This window comes from Salmo salar, chromosome ssa10, assembly GCF_905237065.1.
Source record: "Salmo salar chromosome ssa10, Ssal_v3.1, whole genome shotgun sequence".
Taxonomy (NCBI): Eukaryota; Metazoa; Chordata; class Actinopteri; order Salmoniformes; family Salmonidae; genus Salmo; species Salmo salar.
In genome coordinates this window covers 88,565,649-88,586,017 of record NC_059451.1, presented here as the reverse complement: position 1 = coordinate 88,586,017, position 20,369 = coordinate 88,565,649, and the positions used below count along the sequence as shown (strand labels likewise).

The 20,369-nt window shown below is 42.9% G+C and overlaps 1 pseudogene; it reads left to right on the top strand.

Annotated features, from left to right (window-relative positions):
• The first annotated feature begins 1,054 nt into the window (after nucleotides 1-1,054).
• LOC106560942 (hydrocephalus-inducing protein-like) overlaps nucleotides 1,055-20,369 on the top strand; it is a 63,723-nt pseudogene continuing 44,408 nt past the window's right edge.

Here is a 20,369-nt window from a genome sequence, read left to right as displayed (position 1 = left end):
GTCAACCGCTGTTTAAAATAAATTGTTATGCTATTTTTCTCGTAAAAAAGCGATAATATTCCGACCGGGAGTCGTTGTTTTAGTTCAAAGACAGAGAAAATAAAAACATGGGGTCGCCTCGTGCACGCGCCTCAGTCTCATTGTACTCTGATCGACCACTATCAAAATGCGCTAATGTTTTTCAGCCAGGGCCTGCAAAGCCAACATTCATCGTTCTGGCGCCTTTCCGAGAGCCTATGGGAGCGTTAGAAAATGTCACGTCATGCCAGAGATCCCCTGTTTTGGTTAGAGATGATCAAGAAGGCCATGAAATGGTCAGAGAGAGCGCTTCCTGTTTGGAATCTTCTCAGGTTTTGGCCTGCCAAATGAGTTCTGTTATACTCACAGACACCATTCAAACAGTTTTAGAAACTTTAGGGTGTTTTCTATCCAAATCAAACATTATATGCATATTCTAGTTACTGGGCAGGAGTAGTAACCAGATTAAATCGGGTACATTTTTTATCCGGCCGTGCAAATACTGCCCCCTATCCCCAACAGGTTAAAGGACCAAGCGGCGTGAGGAGAAGTACTTGGAGTCGTGGACTTGGGAGGAAATATTAGATGGTAAAGGACCCTGGAGCCAGGCTGGGGAGTATCGTCGCCCGAAGGAGGAACTAGAAGAAAGCCAAGAGGGAACGACGTTACTACGAAGCGCTATATCCACCTATAATCAAGGTGGAGAGGCAGCCCCATAAATATGGGGGGCATAAGGGGAGTTTGTCAACATCAGGGGGGAGCCCTGATCGAACTTCCCGTGCCTATCGGAGAGAGCCGTGGAGCAGACAGAAGTCAGTACAGGAGTCAAGCACGGAGCTCGATGCGAGATTCCGAAGGGAAGTACTGGCAGAAAGAGCACGGCGGAGCGGGCGTGCGGAGGAGCGAGCGATGAGTTACGGTGTGGTGCGCACTATATCGCCCATACGCACTCACAGCCCGGTGCGGTTGGTGCAAGCTCCTCGCCGGTGTAGGGCGAAGATGGTCATTGAACCCGGAAGGAGTAGGCCTGCTCAGCATGCCAGGTCCCCAGTTCGCCTACATAGCCCGGTATGTCCTGTTCCTGCTCCCTGCACTCGTCTTGAGGTGCATGTTACCAGTCTGGCGCCACCTAAGCCAGTTCCACGCATCAGACCTCCAGTGGCATACCCAGTCCAGAGTGTCCTGTCCCTGTTCCCTGCACAAGTCCTGAGGTGCGTGTTACCAGTCTGGAGCCACCCAAGCCAGTACCACGCACCAAGTCTCCAGTACGTATCCATAACCCGGTACAGCCAGTGCCTGCTGTGAGCACACGGCCCTTACTGCGTCTCCCCAGTCCGGTGAGACCGATTCCTGCTCCTTGCACTCTCCCTCCAGTGCGCCTTCATAGCCAAGTACGTCCTGTGCCTGCTCCCCGCACTCGCCCTGAGGTGCGTGTTACTAGTCTGGCGCCTCCTATGCCAGCTCCACGCATCAGGCCTCCAGGGCGCCTGCCCAGTCTGGGGTGTCCTGTTCCTGCTCCCCGCACTCGACCTGAGGTGCATGTTACCAGTCTGGCGCCACCTATGCCAGTCCCACGCATCGGACCTCCAGTGCGCATCCCTAGTCCAGAGCCTCCAGCAACGCTCCTCAGCCCGGAGCCTCCAGCGATGCTCCCCAGTCAGGAGCCTTCAGCGGCGGTCTGCAGCCAGGAGCCTTCAGCGGCGATCTGCAGCCTGGAGCCTTCAGCGGCGGTCTGCAGCCCGGAGCCTTCAGCGGCGGTCTGAAAGCCCAGAGCCTTCAGCGGCGGCCTTTAGCCCAGAGTCTTCAGCGGCGGTTGGCGGTCCGAAGCCTCCGCCGATGATCCATGATCTGGTTCCTCCAGACATACAGAAGCGGGGGGATCAGCGGGCGGTGGGGGTACTACGCCCGGAACCAGAGCCGCCGCCATAGACATTAGTCACCCACCCTACCCTCCCTTTGTGTTTTGGTTTTTTTTGTGGTTTTTTTTTGCATTCGGAGTCTGCACCATTGGGGGGGGGGGGGGGGTACTGTCACGTCCTGACCCTAGTAAGATGTCATTTTCTATAGTAGGGCAGGACGTGACAGGGGGTGTTTTGGGTTGTTCTATGTTTTCTATGTTTAAGTTCTAGTTTTTCTATTTCTATGTTGGGATTGTTTGGGGTTGATCTCTAATTGGAGGCAGCTGATCCTCATTGCCTGATTAGAGATCATATTTAAGTAGGGATTTTTCTCTTCCTGTTTGTGGGTTATTATCTTTTGAGTAGTGTGTTGTCCTCTCTGCGTCACAGTTTGTTGTTTTTGTATTTATGTATTGCATTTATTTTCACGCTTAATAAATATGTGGAACTACGAACACGCTGTATTTTGGTCCGCTCCTTCAAACAGCCGTGACAGTTTTGGTACAGCCAAACCAAAACTCAAAAATAATATTCCAAAATGGAACCGTATCAATTTTTTCCCCCCATCACTAATAGAAAAGGCCTGTATTTTAGAAACTACCCACATGTACTTTTGACATTCTACATACAGTATACATTTACATTGCACATCTACAGTACTCTTAATGAGTTCTTAGATAATCCAGTAGCTGTGTGTGTCTGTTTCTCCTCAGGGGAGGATGAAACAACAGACAGCAGGAAGAGGAGGATGAGATGGATCAGTTCCTGACAGAGAGTGATGCAGACCCCACTCCACATGACCGCATGTCCCTGCTCTCACACACCTTCCAAGACTGACGCAGGCAGCTGAAGGAGGAACGGCAGTCCTTCTCAGACAACTACATCATAGTGGAACCTCTGGTGTGCTATGGAGGGAGGATGGGGGCATTTTACTGTGGGCTGATAGCAAATGTTTTCTTATAGGGTACAGTAGCTTTGGTGCCCATGCCCATTGACCAACAGTCTAACCAAACTTAATGTGTTTGTCTTAGCTTGTGGTCTAATGCAGGCCACGCTACAGTACACAGTATCACCAAGGCTGAATTACATGATACCTAATCAACCACTGGGATTATAGACTTTACTCAGTATGTGAGTCACAAAGTGCATGCAAAGTGCATTTAAGGGATAGTTTTTTCAAATGCCATCTTATTTTTTTTACACAGCAGTAGCTAGGCCAACTGGCATACCAAAATCCTCCCATACTATCTTCATGCTTATTTGGTTTGCGCTGTAATCCCTAAGGAAACTTTAATAACTAATTTCATGGATGCACTTTATCGCATTATACCCTGTACCAGCATTCTGTACCAACCCCTATAACTCAGTGTGGTGTCTGCCGTGGTTGGGCGTAGGGCTTTGTTTTCCCATTGCCTGGTTCACACCTCCAGCCTCTGGTGACAGTGACACATCTGTCTCTGTGGAGTACTCAGCTGTGGTAGAAGACAAACTTTAGCACTTTGATGAAATACCCCCAACCTTTAAAAACACGTTTAAAACTCTCTCTGCATATCATTTTGCCATGCAGCTAGCAGTGAGTCACTGCTCCACAGCAGCTATAAAAGTCCCCCGGATATTCCTATATTCAATTTCATATTCTTCATCCCAATTTGTGTTGATTTTTTTTTTTGTATGGCAGTGTGTGTGAGCACTTATGAATAGCCATGTGTTCAGCATTCCCAAACACAGGGGAAGGCAGTCCCTGCTGAGTCAGAGGCGTGGCCACATGGATCAGTTCAGCCTCTAACCTGATCTCACCTGCTGTCTCGGAGTCTGACCGTTGGACTGAGACGCCCCTGGGGAGACAGCCACTCATTCTCTCATCCATCCTGACACCCATCTCGCCCCAGGCATTTGTTAAGCACACTATGTCCTCAGGGAAGTCTCACCATCATTTGCCCTTGATGTCTCACTGTCCTGTCTGGTCATGTGGTTTTGTGTCAGAGAGTTGGAAAGGAAGAGTGGAAAACAAACACAGACACCCTCCAAAAAAAGCCAAGCCTCCCAAAGACAAACTCTGCACCCAAGTATTCTGTATAGCACCTTGAAGAGGCGTGCTCTGTCAGCACAGAGTAAGGCCAGAACCCCACTGTTACCCTAAGGCAAACTTGTCCTTCTGCTCTCCAGAGCTCTGCTGATTATGATTACATTAGTGTCTTTCTAAGTACTACATTAGCACCCAGCTGCTTTTCTTTTCCACTGGATGACTTTATCTATTTGATAAAGACACTATCATTTGGACAGAAGCTTTATCTTTCATCAGACATAAGTTGTCTTTGATAATAAAGAATAATACTTGGTTTAGGGGAGTATTATAATATATAATTTTATATGACACTGAATACAAATATAAACTCAACATGTAAAGTGTTGGTCCCATGTTTCATGAGTTGAAATGAAATATCCCAGAAATGTTCTATATGCACAAAAAGCTTATTTCTCTCAAATTTTGGGCACAAATTTCTTTACATCCCTGTTAGTGAGCATTTCTCCTTTGCCAAGATAATCCATCCACCTGACAGGTGTGGTATATCAAGAAGCTTATTAAACAGCATGATCATTACACAGGTGCACCTTGTGCTGGGGACAATAAAAGGCCGCTCTAAAATGTGCAGTTTTGTCAGATAACACAATGACGCAGATGTCTCAAGTTTTGAGGGAGAGTACAATTGGCATGCTGATTCCAGGAATGTCCACCAGAACTATAGCCAGATAATTGGATGTTCATTTCTCTACCATAAACCGCTTCCAATATTGTTTTAGAGAATTTGGCTGTACGTTCACAATTGCAGACCACGTGTAACCATGCCACCCCAGGACCCACACATCCAGCTTCTTCACCTATGGGATGGTCTGAGACCAGCCACCCAGACAGCTGATGAAACTGTGGGTTTGCACAACCAAATAATTTCTGCATAAACTGTCAGATACTGTTTCAGTGAAGCACATTTGCGTGCTTGTCGTCCTCACCAGGGTCTTGACCAGACTGCAGTTCGGCGTTGTAACCGAATTTGGTGGGCAAAGCTCACCTTCGATGGCACAATGGAGAAGGGTGTTCTTCATGGATTCATTTCAGTTTCAACTGTACCGGGCAGATAGCGTCATGTGGGCGAGCAATTTGCTGATGTCAACATTGTGAACAGAGTTCCCCATGATGGCGGTGGGGTTCTGGTATGGGCAGGCATAAGCTACGGACAATGAATACAATTGCATTTTATCCATACACACCAGACATGTCACCCATTGAGCATGTTTGGGATGCTCTGAATTCACGTGTACGACAGCGTGTTCCAGTTCCCGCCAATATCCAGAAACTTTGCACAGCCATTAAGAGGATTGGGACAACAGTTCACAGGACACAATCAACAGCCTAATCAACTCTATGTAAAGGACAGTTGTCGAGCTGCATGAGGCAAATGGTGGTTGCACCAGAAACAAACTGGTTTGTGTGACCAACAAATGCATATCTGTATCCCTAGTCATGTGAAATCCATAGATTAGGGCCTAATGAATTTATTTCAATTGACTGATTTCCTTATATGAACGGTAACTCAGTAAAATCTTTGAAATTGTTGCATGTCGCATTTATATTTTTATTCAGTGTATAAACTAAGTAGTTTGGCTCCTGGATGCTGATTGGCTGAAAGCCATGGTATATCAGACAATATACCACAGGTATGATGCAAAATGATTTATGTTGGTAACCGGTTTATAATAGCAATAAGGCACCTTGCAGGTTTGTGGTATATGGCCAATATACCACACCTCCTCAGGCCTTATTGCTTAAATAGTGTATATCACCAGCATTATATCATTGAGCTACTCTACACTTGACAAATAAAAAATATACAGTATCTTACATGACAAAGACAAGCTATGGCAGTTTTTACACCAGCAGGATATCAGTAATCATGTTTGATACTGTAAGAGGTATAGTGTTTAAGGTAGCCTTTTCTGTTGCCTTTCTGTTGCCTGCAGGAGGGGGACATTTGGCCCAACACCACCTCAGATGTCAACATCATTTTCAAACCCCAGGAAGATCTATCAGCAGATGGCAGGGGCGAAAATCTGATATCAACTTTGGAGGGGACAATTACATGAAATTTTCTCAAGAGCAATTCCTGAGGGGGACACCAAAAGTAGTGCTGTAACACATAGTCTACATTGTAATATGGTAAATGTATATTGAGGAACCAAAGAAATAAGGTGTTTGCCGTACTCCTAACTACCGGTACCCAAAACTACACAACTAATCACAACAGCAATACCATTGCCTTTAACAAATCTTAGTTCAGTCACCAGTTTAAGTTGAGAGTGGGGGTATCCATGGCATTTTCCAATTATGTTCCTATTTTACAAGTAAAAAAATGGAGAACCTTTCATAATGTTGCCAAACAAAGACTCAACAAACTTACCTGAGATTTCTTTCTTATGAACATTTTATCAACTAGTCTTTGAGATATTAGGCTACTAGGGTTCTTACTATGCGTTTTGGTGTATTGAAAAATACTCTGATGTCCGTCTTTTATTTTTCTGCCATTTTTCTACCTGGCTGGCTGGCTGGCTACACACACAGTGTGTAGGTTATTTACAGTAGGAGATGGGCTTCTATCATCTTCAATCATTCTATTTGGGCTTCGATCTAAAAAGGTAGCTAGCAAATGTGAAACGGATTAAAATGACAAGAGTTGACAGCTGTATGAGTTCACCATTTACACAACATATGCTGCAACCTTTTGTAATTTTAATAGTTTGTTTCATATTAGCTGGCTTCCAACAATAGCTGAATTTGCAAAGCTAGCGAGCACCAATTCAGTTTCAGTGGTGTTTGCTATAATCTTTGCTACCCGGGTTAAATAAAGGTGAAATAAAATAAATAAATAAAAGTTCACTTGCGACAATTTAGCTTTTGCAACGAGACCATTAAATATATTTAAGACAATGGTAGAAGAGAGTGTAGTTCTGTTCAGTTTGGATTTCAGTTTATCGCTAACCTTATCACAGGGACTTTGAAGCACTAACTTACATCATCTGCATGCTGATTCCATCTTTGACGACGCCACATAAATGGAATAGGTACTAGCTAGCTTAATAGTTAATATTTGCGCACTAGCTCTGCATATTCAGCTAGTGTGTGTGCGCGATTGACTGGATTAACCTCACGTCAGTTACGTGCATTGAGTGCCTTTCAGACAGTAGATACGATCTCTCTGTTACCTAGCAAGCTAAGGAACTGGCAGTGGATCAAACCATTGTGAGGCAAAGGGTGGGGGGGTTGCAATCTTTTGAAACTTAAAAACGCACTATTAAGTGTCTATAATCAGCACAATTGCTTTCATTGCGTATTATTAACCTCTTGGGGCTAGGTGGGACGCTAGCGTGCCACCCGTGGTGCACTCCATCAACAGCAGGTGCATTTCAAGAGCGGGAAATTTGAATCCAAATAAATGTCAAAATTCAAATTTTTCAAAAATACAACTATTTTACACCATTTGAAAGATAAACATCTCCTTAATCTAACCACGTTTTACGATTTCAAAAAGGTTTTACGGCGAAAGCATAAATTTAGAGTATGTTAGGACAGTACATTTACAAGAGTTGTGTGTAATGTTTTGTCAAGTCAAAGACAGGGTCACCAAAACCATAAAACCAGCTAAAATGATGCACTAACCTTTTACAATCTCCATCAGATGACACTCCTAGGACATTATGTTAGACAATGCATGCATTTTTAGTTCTATCAAGTTCATATTTATATCCAAAAACAGCGTTTTACTATGGCATTGATGTTGAGGAAATCGTTTCCCTCCAATAACCGGCAGTCAAGTCAGCGTAACAAATTAAATAATAAAAATTAGAAAACATTGGTAAAATATTATATTGTCATTTAAAGAATTATATATTTACATCTCTTGAACGCAATCAACTTGCCAGATTTAAAAATAACCTTACTGGGAAATCACACTTTGCAATAATCTGAGCACTGCGCCCAGAAAAATACGCGTTGCGATACAGACTAGATGTCATGTTGGGGAGATCTAAAATCGAAAATACTATGTAAATAATCCATTACCTTTGATTCTCTTCATCAGATGTCACTTCCAGGTATCACAGGTCCATAACGAATGTAGTTTTGTTCAAAAAAGCTCATCATTTATGTCCAAAAATCTCCGTCTCGTTAGCACATGATGTAAGCCAGCCGGACTTCTCGTCATGAACGAGGGGAAAAAATATATTTCCGTTCGTTCAAACATGTCAAACGTTGTATAGCATAAATCATTAGGGCCTTTTTAACCAGAACATGAATAATATTCAAGGTGGACGAATGCATACTCTTTTATAACGTATTGGAACGAGGGTACCCAACATGAACTAGCGCGCCAGGTGTCTAATGGGACATCATCGTTCCATGGCTCTTGTTCGGTCAGATCTCCCTCCAGAAGACTCAAAACACTTTGTAAAGGCTGGTGACATCTAGTGGAAGCAATAGGAAGTGCCAAAATATTCCTAAACCCCTGTGTTTTTCAATGGGATAGGTTTAAAGTCAATACAACACATCAGGTATCCACTTCCTGTCAGAAAATGTCTCAGGGTTTTGCCTGCCAAATGAGTTCTGTTATACTCACAGACACCATTCAAACAGTTTTGGAAACTTTAGAGTGTTTTCTATCCATATATAATAAGTATATGCATATTCTAGTTACTGGGTAGGATTAGTAACCAGATTAAATCGGGTACATTTTTTTTATCCAGACGTGCAAATGCTGCCCCCTAGACCCAACAGGTTAATATTATTTAAATTACATAGTTATGTTTCAGTGATATATTGGGGGGGGACAAATCATATTTTTCCCAGGATGGGGGGGTCATGTCCCCCCCCGTCCCCCCCGGGATTTCCGCCCCTGGCAGATGGTCTACTTTGACATTACAGGTGAAGAGTTTGATCAGATTTGATCAGATTTTGGTAGAGAATGCTCAGGGATGAACTACTTGCTGAAGCATTAATAGTGACTAATAATGTAGAATCCAATTCTAAAGAGGTCACAAGCAGAAAGTGTGATGAACAGCAATGAAATGAAACTTTGATGAGAAAGCCTCAGTTAGATTTCTATCCTCTCATACTGAGAGAGAAGTTGTTGGTTGTTTTGCATTTGGTATCCATCTATATTTCCACTTCCGGAGGTCAGATTTCCATTCATTTCCATGTCTGACAGGGTTTAATGGGCATGTGGTGACCTCAATAACACATCATTGAGAGTAGATTTTTTCCTTATGGCAGTGTACAGTATGTGTATGATTTTTTTATTTACACACCGGTGAGTGGCAGATGTGCTTGATTCATGCTCATCTGTTTGCACATTCAGTGTGTTTTTTTAATGCGTCTTTGTGTTCTCTGTCTTTGTGCTCTTCATCATCTAGGCCGTGAGTCTCGCATACCTCTATGAATAAAGGGGGCGTAGGCCCCAAATTGCAATTGAAATTTGACTTCCTTGACATGGGTAACATCTTTATTGCCTCCAAGCACAGCTATGGGGTACTTAACCTTAGTTAAGAGATGCCCGGTACTAATATACAAAAACAGCTAAGGCCAAAAACACAGAAAATTCGACACTTAAATACACTGAATTAGAATGACAGTGTTCTGTTATATACCGCTGGTCCAGTTGTTCCGCTCACCACAACTGAGACTCATAACATACAAAGTCTCAGCTGTTATAAAGATGTAATACAAGAGCTGCTGTGAGAGGATCTCCTGTAATAAGACGTGGCTCACATCAAAATAAATCACAATGCTGCTGACTCTAGTCAGCAGATGCCCATGCTTAATCATTGAATAATTGAAGTATAATTGTGATAACTGTTAGTCCTATAATGGAACAGCACCTGGCAGGCACTGTTTGAATTCACTTTTAGGTGAATTATTTAAAGTCTGCCTGCCCAGTCAGCCCCTTTAGTTTCTAGGGCATATGTGGCAGCCTTACTGTAATAATCCAACCCCTGTGGAACTGGTTCCCACAGACAAAAAAGACTGTTGGGTCATGTATTGCCAGATAATGTGTTTTACAGAATCTATCTTTTCAGTGGCAGCAAACAACTGTAGATAAAACCATGCAATATACACACATTTCTACTGCACTACACTTACAGTAGGCTACATGTGAATTCTGATTTGATCAAATATTATGCATTAGATAGAAAACAAATGGTGCTTGCTTAATCATTCTTACATTTACAGTAGATTGGTTTTCACTACAAGTATTCTCTCCCTGGTTCTCAGGTGCTGCTTCCATCCAATAAGGGTCTCATTGAGAGCGTGGCAGGCCCCAAGGGCCTCTTTAACCTGGTTCCTCCCATCTCAGCGTTTGGCCAGTGTTTCTCCTTCAGCCCCACTAAGAGGATGGTTCCCCCTCAATCAATCAATCAAATATATTTTTAAAGCCCTTTTTACATCAGCCGATGTCACAAAGTGGTATACAGAAACCCAGCCTAAAACCCCAAACAGAAAGCAATGCAGATGTAAGCACAGTGGCTAGGAAAAATTCCCAAGAAAGGCAGGAACCTAGGAAGAAACCTAGAGAGGAACCAGGCTCTAGGGGTGGCCAGTCCTCTTCTGGCTGTGCCGAGTTGAGAATATAAAACTACACGGCCAAGATGTTCAAACATTCATAGATGACCAGCAGGGTCAAATAATAATAATAATCACAGTGGTTGTAGAGGGTGCAACAGGGCAGCACCTCAGGAGTAAATGTCAGTTGGATTTCCATAGCCAAGCATTCAGAGTTAGAGACAGCAGGTGCGGTAGAGAGACAGAGTCGAAAACAGCAGGTCCGGAACAAGGTAGTACGTCCGGTGAACAGGTCAGGGTTCCATAGCCGCAGGCAGAACAGTTGAATCTGGAGCAGCAGCATGACCAGGTGGACTGGGGACAGCAAGGAGTCATCAGGCCAGGTAGTCCTGATGCATGGTCCCAGGGCTCAGGTCCTCCGGGAGGAGAGGGAGAGGGAGAGAGAGAATTAGAGGGAGCATACTTAAATTCTCACAGGACACCGGATAAGGCAGGAGAAATACTCCAGATATAACAGACTGACCCTAGCCCCCCCGACACATAAACTATTGCAGCATAAATACTGGAGGCTGAGACAGGAGGGGTCGGGAGACACAGTGGCCCCGTCTGACGATACCCCAGACAGGGCCAACCAGGCAGGATATAACCCCACCCACTTTGCCAAAGCACAGCCCCCACACCACTAGAGGGATATTTTCAAACCACCAACTTACTACCCTGAGACAAGGCTGAGTATAGCCCACAAAGATCTCCCCCACAGCACGAACCCGAGGGGGGCGCCAAACCCGGACAGGATGATTACGTCAGTGACTCAACCCACTCAAGTGACGCACCCCTCCCTGGGGCCTGCCACGCTCTGGAGGTCTGCTTCTCCTCCAGCACCCTGGGGGACTTCTCTGAGGAGTTACTCTTCATTGTGGGGGATACCCTCAGCCTATCAGCCTCACGTTCAGGTAACCCTCCCTCACCCCATCACCTCGCTCATCTATCTCAGCACAATCCTATACCTCTCCATCATTGTCTTGTTAGGGTCGGTACAGTACATCCCCACCTTGGTAGATAAAACATTGGTGGGCATGTCCAGACACATCTATCACCCCAAACACCAGCAGCTACACTTTTCTAAAATGTAAATGTAGCAATGTAGAAAACACATGAGTTACATTAATCAACCGAATGCTTCATCTCCTGAATTCTTGCTCTCCCTGACTTGCCCATTTGATGAACACATTTTTATACTCTAGGTTTGAGTAAATTATTCCCTAAAGGTTGTGTTTAAATTGTACAAAGCAGAACAGTGGTGAAAACCCCTTTGTTTCCATAACACACCTGCCAGTCTTGGCATCTCTCCTTGATTAAGATGTATTACTGTTGAGGAGTGCTGAGTGGAAGGATTACAGAATTACCCTTCCACACTGTCATCCAAGAAATTGACTGATCTTGTTTTTTTTTCTTCAGCTGTTTTATACTTGCCCAGCCCTTTAATGATTATGCATTGTCCAGTGACCTTCACATTTGCTAGTCAGCACAGATGTATTCTGTATTTCCTGGCACTTTTATTTATTGTAGGGGTTGTATAATGGGCCCCACATTTCACTTCAACGTCTCAGAGCTCAACTTTGAGGATGTGTCCTTCAGTGAGTTTTTCATTCATCCTCATCAATGCTGCCTGTTACTTGTCGCTAGATGCTTGTGTTAGGCTTAGCGGCAGATTTAATGCTTTGTAGTACTATTTACAGTATAAAGCACACACACATCAATGAGCGACAGATGCAAATAAGCAACCATTACCACAAGTCAATGAAATACATAGATATTTATATATTGTGGGCTATGTGTATTGTCTTGCAATAATAGTCCCTTAAAAAACAGTTTTGGTGTGCTTCTTGCAACAATTATTGCACACATTTTCTCCCATTCCTCAATGCAAAGTTTTGCCTTTGGAGCTCTTAAAATACACACTATTCAACTCTTGACCGGAACGAACTGCAAAAGTCACTGAAGCTGGAGACTCATATCTCCCTCACTAGCTTTAAGCACCAGCTGTCAGAGCAGCTCACAGATCACTGCACCTGTACATAGCCCATCTGTAATATAGCCCATCCAACTACCTCATCCCCATACTGTATTTATTTATTTATCTTGCTCCTTTGCACCCCAGTATCTCTACTTGCACATTCATCTTCTGCACATCAATCAATTGGTATATTGTAGTTACTTTGCCACCATGGCCTATTTATTGCCTTACCTCTCTTATCTTACCTCATTTGCACATACTGTATATCGATTTTTTCTACTGTATTATTGACTGTATGCTTGTTTATTCCATGTGTAACTCTGTGCTGTTGTATGTGTTGAACTGCTTTGCTTTATTGTTGGCCAGGTCGCAGTTTTAAATGAGAACTTGTTCTCAACTAGCCTAACTGGTTAAATAAAGGTGAAATAAAAAAAATGAACAAATATTCAACCCTCCCAACAATTGTCCAGGTTGATACATTTTCTGTGGAATTATTTTGAGCAGGCCTTTATCTATCTCCTATATGACTTGTATATGGCTTACTGTGGAATAATACTAAACATGGAATCAACTAGGGTAGAACGCACATTTCTCTTGTGATCAATAACAGCAAAGTTCCTTGCAGACAGATAATAAGTATGCTATGACACCTTTTTCATCTCACTGTTTATTTCCCTCACACAAACCAGACCTTTTTGAAGCAGACAGACAAATCAACCTCTTTAGAATGAAATGCCCTCTGGCATTGTAGCTGTATGTCAGTTAACACTGTTTGGACTTTATTTTGCCCTAATCTTTAGAACCGTAACATTGCTTCCTCTATGTTTTATTCCTTATTCCTCTTCTCCTCCAGGTTTCCCTCACACACTGACCTGCAGTCTGAACGACACGTCGCTATGACCTTTGACCTGAGGGTTCCAGGGGATGGCAGTGGGCCTACCAGCATCACCAGTACCTCTAGGTTTCAGACCTCAGTTTGACAGAACCGGCCCACTGTGTTCACCCTGACATCCACCTTAGGAACCATGTGCCCTCAGGGACTTGTTGACATCCAGGTGTGCGAAATTAGCAGGGAGCATAACCAGGAAGTTACCTCCATTTTCTACTTGTTATAGATATTAAGTATTATCTGAAAACATACAGTATGTGAACATTATTCCAATGAAAAAGTGCTTATGTGCTCATTGTAGAAGATTATCATTTAACTCTGTTATTAATTGTGGACTGGTGGATCATGCTGAGTCCGTTTGTTTTCCAATTTAGTGCTATATTGTGTGTTGTAGATTTTTCATTTGAGATTTTGAATAAACTAATCATAAAATGAATTCCCTCTAATCACAACGGCTTCAATCAATGATTGGCACTGAAGGGGCCAGACCTTAATTTTATTCAGCAGTGGAGTTGAATATTGAAAGAATCTGTTGCAGATAAATGCCTAGGAAGATGCCTTTCTCCCTGTGGCTCTGCAGAGCTTAGATTATTACATCAGCTTGCTCTGGCTGCCTCTGGTTACTGAGTGTATCTGTCATACGCTGGTCTTTTCCTATCAATGGGAGACTGTTTGGTCTTTTCCCATCACTGAGAGCTGTCAGGCGCTGCGGCGGGCAGATCAGGGGAATCTGTGCAGCTGTCTTGGACCCTTTGTATAGGGTGTCTCATGTCTGCTGCCTTCCTTTGGCTGTCTGGAAAACTCTGCTTCGCTCTCCAGCCCAGTGACCGCACAGCGGCACTCCTGGGCTCTAATGAGTTCTCTTACAAGAGCAGAATATATAGAAGAGGTCAGAGGGAGTCAAATATGCTAGAGGGAGGTAATCTCTCACCTAGCAGAGGAAATGGGCTTTGGCTAACCTTTCACAGTATTGGAAGTTATTCATGGGTGGTGCAGAAATCTCCACAGATACAGACACCTTGGAACATGCAGTGTACTCTCAGTGTAGTGTCTTCCTCTGATGACAGCCTTGACAGGTGTTAGAAGGTAGCGTAGTAAGTTTCTTCTGTATGTAATACAGGAAGTGTAAAGAAACCAAAATGGAAGCATGATTGGGAAATGTTGTGATTTGATAACTAGGTAAAAGTCTGTGAATCAGTGTGAACTGGGAATATATTTGCCAAACGAGCACTTCTACTTCACAGAGATGCCAATGCCATGGCTATGCTTGTCTGTCTATATATGTGTACCTCTGTCTGCAGGTGACCCTGTGCTCCCACAGTGTGCAGCGCTACAGCCTGGCTCTAGTGTTGGATGCACAAGGAGTAGGAGAGGAGGTGCTGGCCCTACCCATCAATGCCAGGTTAGAGATCTACACCCAGGGTCAAAATACACCTCTTACAGTAAATGTCCTGATTTATGGTCAGAGGGCACTCATTTTAAAGCACCTCATTCAGAGCAGATGTTCCCCTAGAGTCGATGTCTGCGCCCACCAGGAAATCTAATTAGCATAATACAAAAATCCCCACCAAAATCCATCTGTTTAAAATACTGAAGTCTGTTTGAAATAGAGATATCTGTTTGAAATAGAGATGTCTGTTTGAAATAGAGATATCTGTTTTTTGTTGTTGTATGGGCTGCATCTCAATCCATGACATCTACCAATTGCAGACTGGCCGAGCTACAGCGGTGTTTGTCAGAACATGAGACATCCTAAAAATCTCTCTTCTCACGAAAATGTCTGTAGTGGCAGAACGATTTGGCCAACAAACTAATATGACCACTCTATGGAAAGGATGACTCTCACGAACATGATGGTGTTCTCTGTTTTGCTCTACGAAACCCACAAGCGTTACGGGACTCGTCTGAAGTCGGTACCGCCGATCTTCCAACTCCTGTCTGTCGCGTCCGTTGCACACTAATATGACACCTCTATGGAAAGGCGAGATGCCCACAAGTTTTACCAGACTCGTCTGAAGGTAGCCCGGTACCAGTTGAATTTTTTTTTGAAGTACTGTATATATATGGAAATAGTTGAGTGATGATTTTGTGTTTGTTAAATATGGGTCTTTCTTATATCTCTCAGATATAGGACAGACACTGCTACAAGCAGTATGTGTGAGTAGCCTTGCGTTTATACCCCTGGTCCATCTAAAGTCTTCTAATTCCATAGAATCTGCTCCTGTCCTGCATTGGGGAGGGTGCGGTTGTCCATGTGATGACCACAGAGGTGGACTTTGGCAGCATACCGGTTCTGACTGATGTCTCCAGAACATTGCAGCTCTCAAACCAGTCCCTGATACCAGCCCGCTTTGTGGCACAAATGGTGAGGCAAACTCTCTCTTTCTTCCAAAGGTAAATTCTCTATCTCTTCAACCTTTAGCTCTGTTTCCCTACGTGTTCATTTTCTGTCTACATGCTGCCTCTGATTAATGTCTAACCTAATTGAGTGTGCAATTAATTAGTTAATTTGTTCAATGCTTTGTTAGCTTTCTAGATATCAGGCTGCCAGTGCAATCCAATCCCCAGTAACAGCTCATCAGACCTTTATATTTGCTCCATGGCCCTTCCTTTATTACCATGCTGCATCTGTCCTCCTACATTTTCAGTCTTGCCCAATAGGCACAAATTAGAAGCATAACAATAATCATTTCATCTTCAATTATCTAACTATGCATAATTTTCACTAAAGATGGGGCTTTGTTTACTCTGCCCGAGCCTCCAGTATTTTAGATAGTGTGTACTAACAGAGTAAAAGTGAGTTTGTTCTATTAGACATACTGTACATTGTGTTTAAGTGATAATATCCGAGAAGCTGGTGTTTGGAGGATATATTGGCACGGGTGCCAATATCAGGGTTAGGGTAACTGTAGCACGGCAAACCGTGCAAATATATCCTCCAAACACCGGCTTTGAGGGCGTTATCACTTTTATACGGGTTACCAACATATTCAAATAATGATTTACATATTTTCATAAAAAACGTTATTTTGATTAATTTATTCATACTATTTCATCATTCCACAATATATAGTCCTGACACAAATCTAGGGTTGCTACCCAATCCGGTTGGTCATTTGTTCTATTGGATCTGTATCTATGGGCACAACCCAGTCGTTCATTCTAATGGTTCCATTGCCATACCGGCTGGCAACGTTCTTATTCCTTGCTTGCTAGCTATCCAACTACATCTAACTTACAGTCACGTCAAATGTCAAAAAGAATAACAACAGTAGCTGCATTTGCATTTGTTTAAGCTGTTTTCTAGTGACATTTATTTGGATACGTCCATAACAATGAGCTAATGAGGCACGATTTCGCCTGACATAGAAAATGTGCTCTCGTCAGGTCACTGTTGTTCAGAGGAGCTAGCCAACAACACCGCTAGCACAATCACTTCAAACACTGAAGCTGTAAAGACTGCAAACTAGCTGCTTTGTTTTGTTTTACCTTTTTTCAATTGACAATTCTTTGTATATATCCATAAAAATGATGCCAGCTGATTCATGATTTCGACTGGCTGAGAAATGCTGCCTGCCTCGTCCCGACTCCCAACCCCGACACGTTCATTAATATGGGACAGCTGGAGATCGAATTTGAATATTGAAACAACGTTGTAAATGTCGGAGAGACAGACAGCAAGGTTTATTCAAATCTCTGCTGTTGAAAACTAAATGTTAGTCTAAAAGAAATGGGAGATAATGTCTAGATGATTTTTATAGTGGAGATCAAGTTTATAAATTGCCTGGCTGGGTTGATGAGACAGTTGATTGGCAGTCAGATGGAACAGAGTAAATATTTTAAAGTCATAGATTTAGCCAGTGGTAACTTGTGGAATAGACACCGGCTGGAATGTGCTTTTAACCAATCAGCATTCAGGATTAGACGCACCTGCATGTATAATATTAATTCATGCACTGTGCATAGTGTTCTTCCCTCTGTTTCTATTTCTGTTTCATGCCTCTCTCATTAACCAGCGCTGCCTTGAATCCCTTTGGTGCAAAACAACCTTGTCATTGGTACCCTGCTATGCTGGGACCTTGAAGTACTGCAGTCTACAGACAAACGCAAAGACGCACGTACACATACACATACACACACACACACACACACACACACACACACACACACACACACACACACACACACACACACACACACACACACACACACACACACACACACACACACACACACACACACAGTGTCTTGTATTGCGCTAAAATCTTTAAAGTGCAGTGCTGAGGAAATACTTCTGACACTCTTTTCACCTCTAAGGCTAAAGAGCTGTGCGTTGATAAGGCAGGATTTTTACTAAGCATTTTCAAGCATCAATCGATGGTCATTCTTCTAGAATGACAGAGTCGCTCAATAGCATGGCAAAGAGCCAGTGAAAACTTGATGGCAAAAGAATGTAAAAGATTTAAAAACAAAGCATGCTTTATATTTATATTTTGCCATTAGTATATTCCTGCCCAATGTTTTGAGCTGCTGCACTCCGGAAGGAGATTAAGGGTTGCACTGTTCAGTAAAAATAAGAGCATGTTTCACTCCATTGGCCATCGGGCTGTTGAACAGTTGGACAGTAGGCCGCAGAGACTTTCAATATGTGGAAATGTAAATTTCTGACGTGTGTACGAACTTTGCATTTTTCCGTACTGCATGTAATATATTGTGTTGTGTTTGTGCATTTGTTTGCTGACGTCACAGAATGCGTTTGCATGTAAATGGACAATAAAGTATATTGTATGATGGCCCTATCAAATCTACTATTTGGGGTCTTAGCTACTTAGCTTTTCAGTGGTTTTCATTTTAAACCTCCTTGACATGCCATGGTTCAAAGCAATACATTTTATTAAACCTCTGTAATGCAAGTCTGATCTGATTATTGACATTTCAGCTGGCTTGTTCTTCATACCCCTCCATGATCACCTATGTATCGACCAGCAGCTCAGCTCTCACTAGCTCTCTGGCACATAAAGCCTGAGAAAGTGATCTATGACTCTCAGATGAATCCCAAAGTCACACACCGCTCACATGGATGGTTACCGTGTGTCTTTTATGTGAGGTGTGGTGGCTGAATGCCTCAATTGCCGTTTACTCCCCTTTCTCTGCAAGTCCCTCTGTAATGAGCTGACATCCCTCTTTGATCTACAAGTGAGAATGAAGTACACTGTAGAGAGTCTATATTAGAATATATTAAATGTGACTAGACATCTTCCTTTGACTAGACATAGAAATCTGCCTTGCTTCTGTCTCACAGGGTAGCAGAATATACTTATATCTTCAAGTTAATGTACAAATGAACAAGATACCGATATGCAACAGACTTTGGGCCTATGATTAATCCCTCTAAAGAATCAGATTATGCATTTATGGAGAGTAAAAAAGTCTGCGTGACTCAGTAACTTCCAGTAGCTATAAAGTTCAGCTAGTGATAATGTTGTTGATGGTGATTAATCAGGAGCTATGATCCATGATCGGTTGGTTCTACATGACTGCTTGTAACATCAAGAGCATCTCCTGTCGCCAGCAGACCATGCTCTGTTCAATAAGGTCCCCTCCACACTCGAGCACACACTGAAACTCCAATTAAATCCAACTCATTGCATAGCCAATGTCAGCGCAAGGAAGTTGTAAAAAAGTGAGCCTTTCTGCCCTTGTAGACTAGATAGTTTGTTACAGAAGTGTAGTGCCTGTGCCTCTCTGCCATCACCTTTCTCCTACATACACGGAGCTCATTAATGTCTTTGAAAAAATTAAGCATTATCAATCAGAGAGCCTACTCCAGTGTCACAGCGCTGGATTCAATCTGAAAATCTCTATTAAAACTTTATGTGCAACAAATCAATCAGGAAGCTGCTGCATGGAAAATTGATTTTAAATCCTCTTTCAGCTAATAGTTAAGATATATTGAGAGCAACTGGTGCACTTTGGTCTTATCTGCTGATGTGAACAAGGCTGAAGATGTAGTGGTAGAGAAGATGAATGTCTGTTTCCTTTTTAGATTATTTCCTTGTTGAATCTAAATCAATCAGCAATCTAGAATGGTGTAGTATAGAATGGGGAATTCTGCTTTTTTTCTTTAGATGAAGATTCAGTTTTCAAGCTGAATTAGATTGTTCAGTACATCTAATAGGGCGAAAGCAGGCTGAATCCTCTGTATCAATCCTGGTATCTATAGCAACACAGCTTTTGGGCCCTGGATCTGATAAAACCCTAGCCTGTCTGTGATTGCTTCAATTAGCAGCTTCACACTCTCTGTAAAACTGATAGACGAGTAGTGAGCTGCCCCACTGCAGCCTTCCTCTGCCTTCACCAGGCTCCCAAAAGGCCCACAGATAAGACAGTATTAGTAGGGAAGAGACTGGAGGGAGCCCGGACCTGCTATCACTACATTACCTCTCATTATAAAACAGTGCTTGGTCCAAGAGACAGATAAGGTTCTGATTAAGGAGTCAAATTGCTTCATGTGTGGTGCCCTCATTTTATTTCTTGGTTAATCGAAAGCACTCAGACCCTCTGTAAGAATGGCCCAAACACAGAATTTTATAGAATATATGATCTCTATGGGCCCAAACATAAAAGGGTTCACTGCCTGTTGTTGCCTTTGGCTAACCTCCTGGATGTTTGACTAACCTGAGAATGTTTAATGAACATCACAGACATACTCTTACAAAGCGCCTCAATGAATCTATCATACATTATACAGGTATATTGAATTTGGTCCCATGTGGCTCAGTTTGAAGAGCTTGGCACTTGCAATGCCAGGGTTGTCTGTTCGATTCACACTGGGAGCCAGTACAAAAAAAGTATGAACATGTATGCACTCACTACTAAGTCACTCTGGATAAGAGCGTCTGCTAAATTGTATTATGTGTTTTGGCTTACGGCATTATAAAG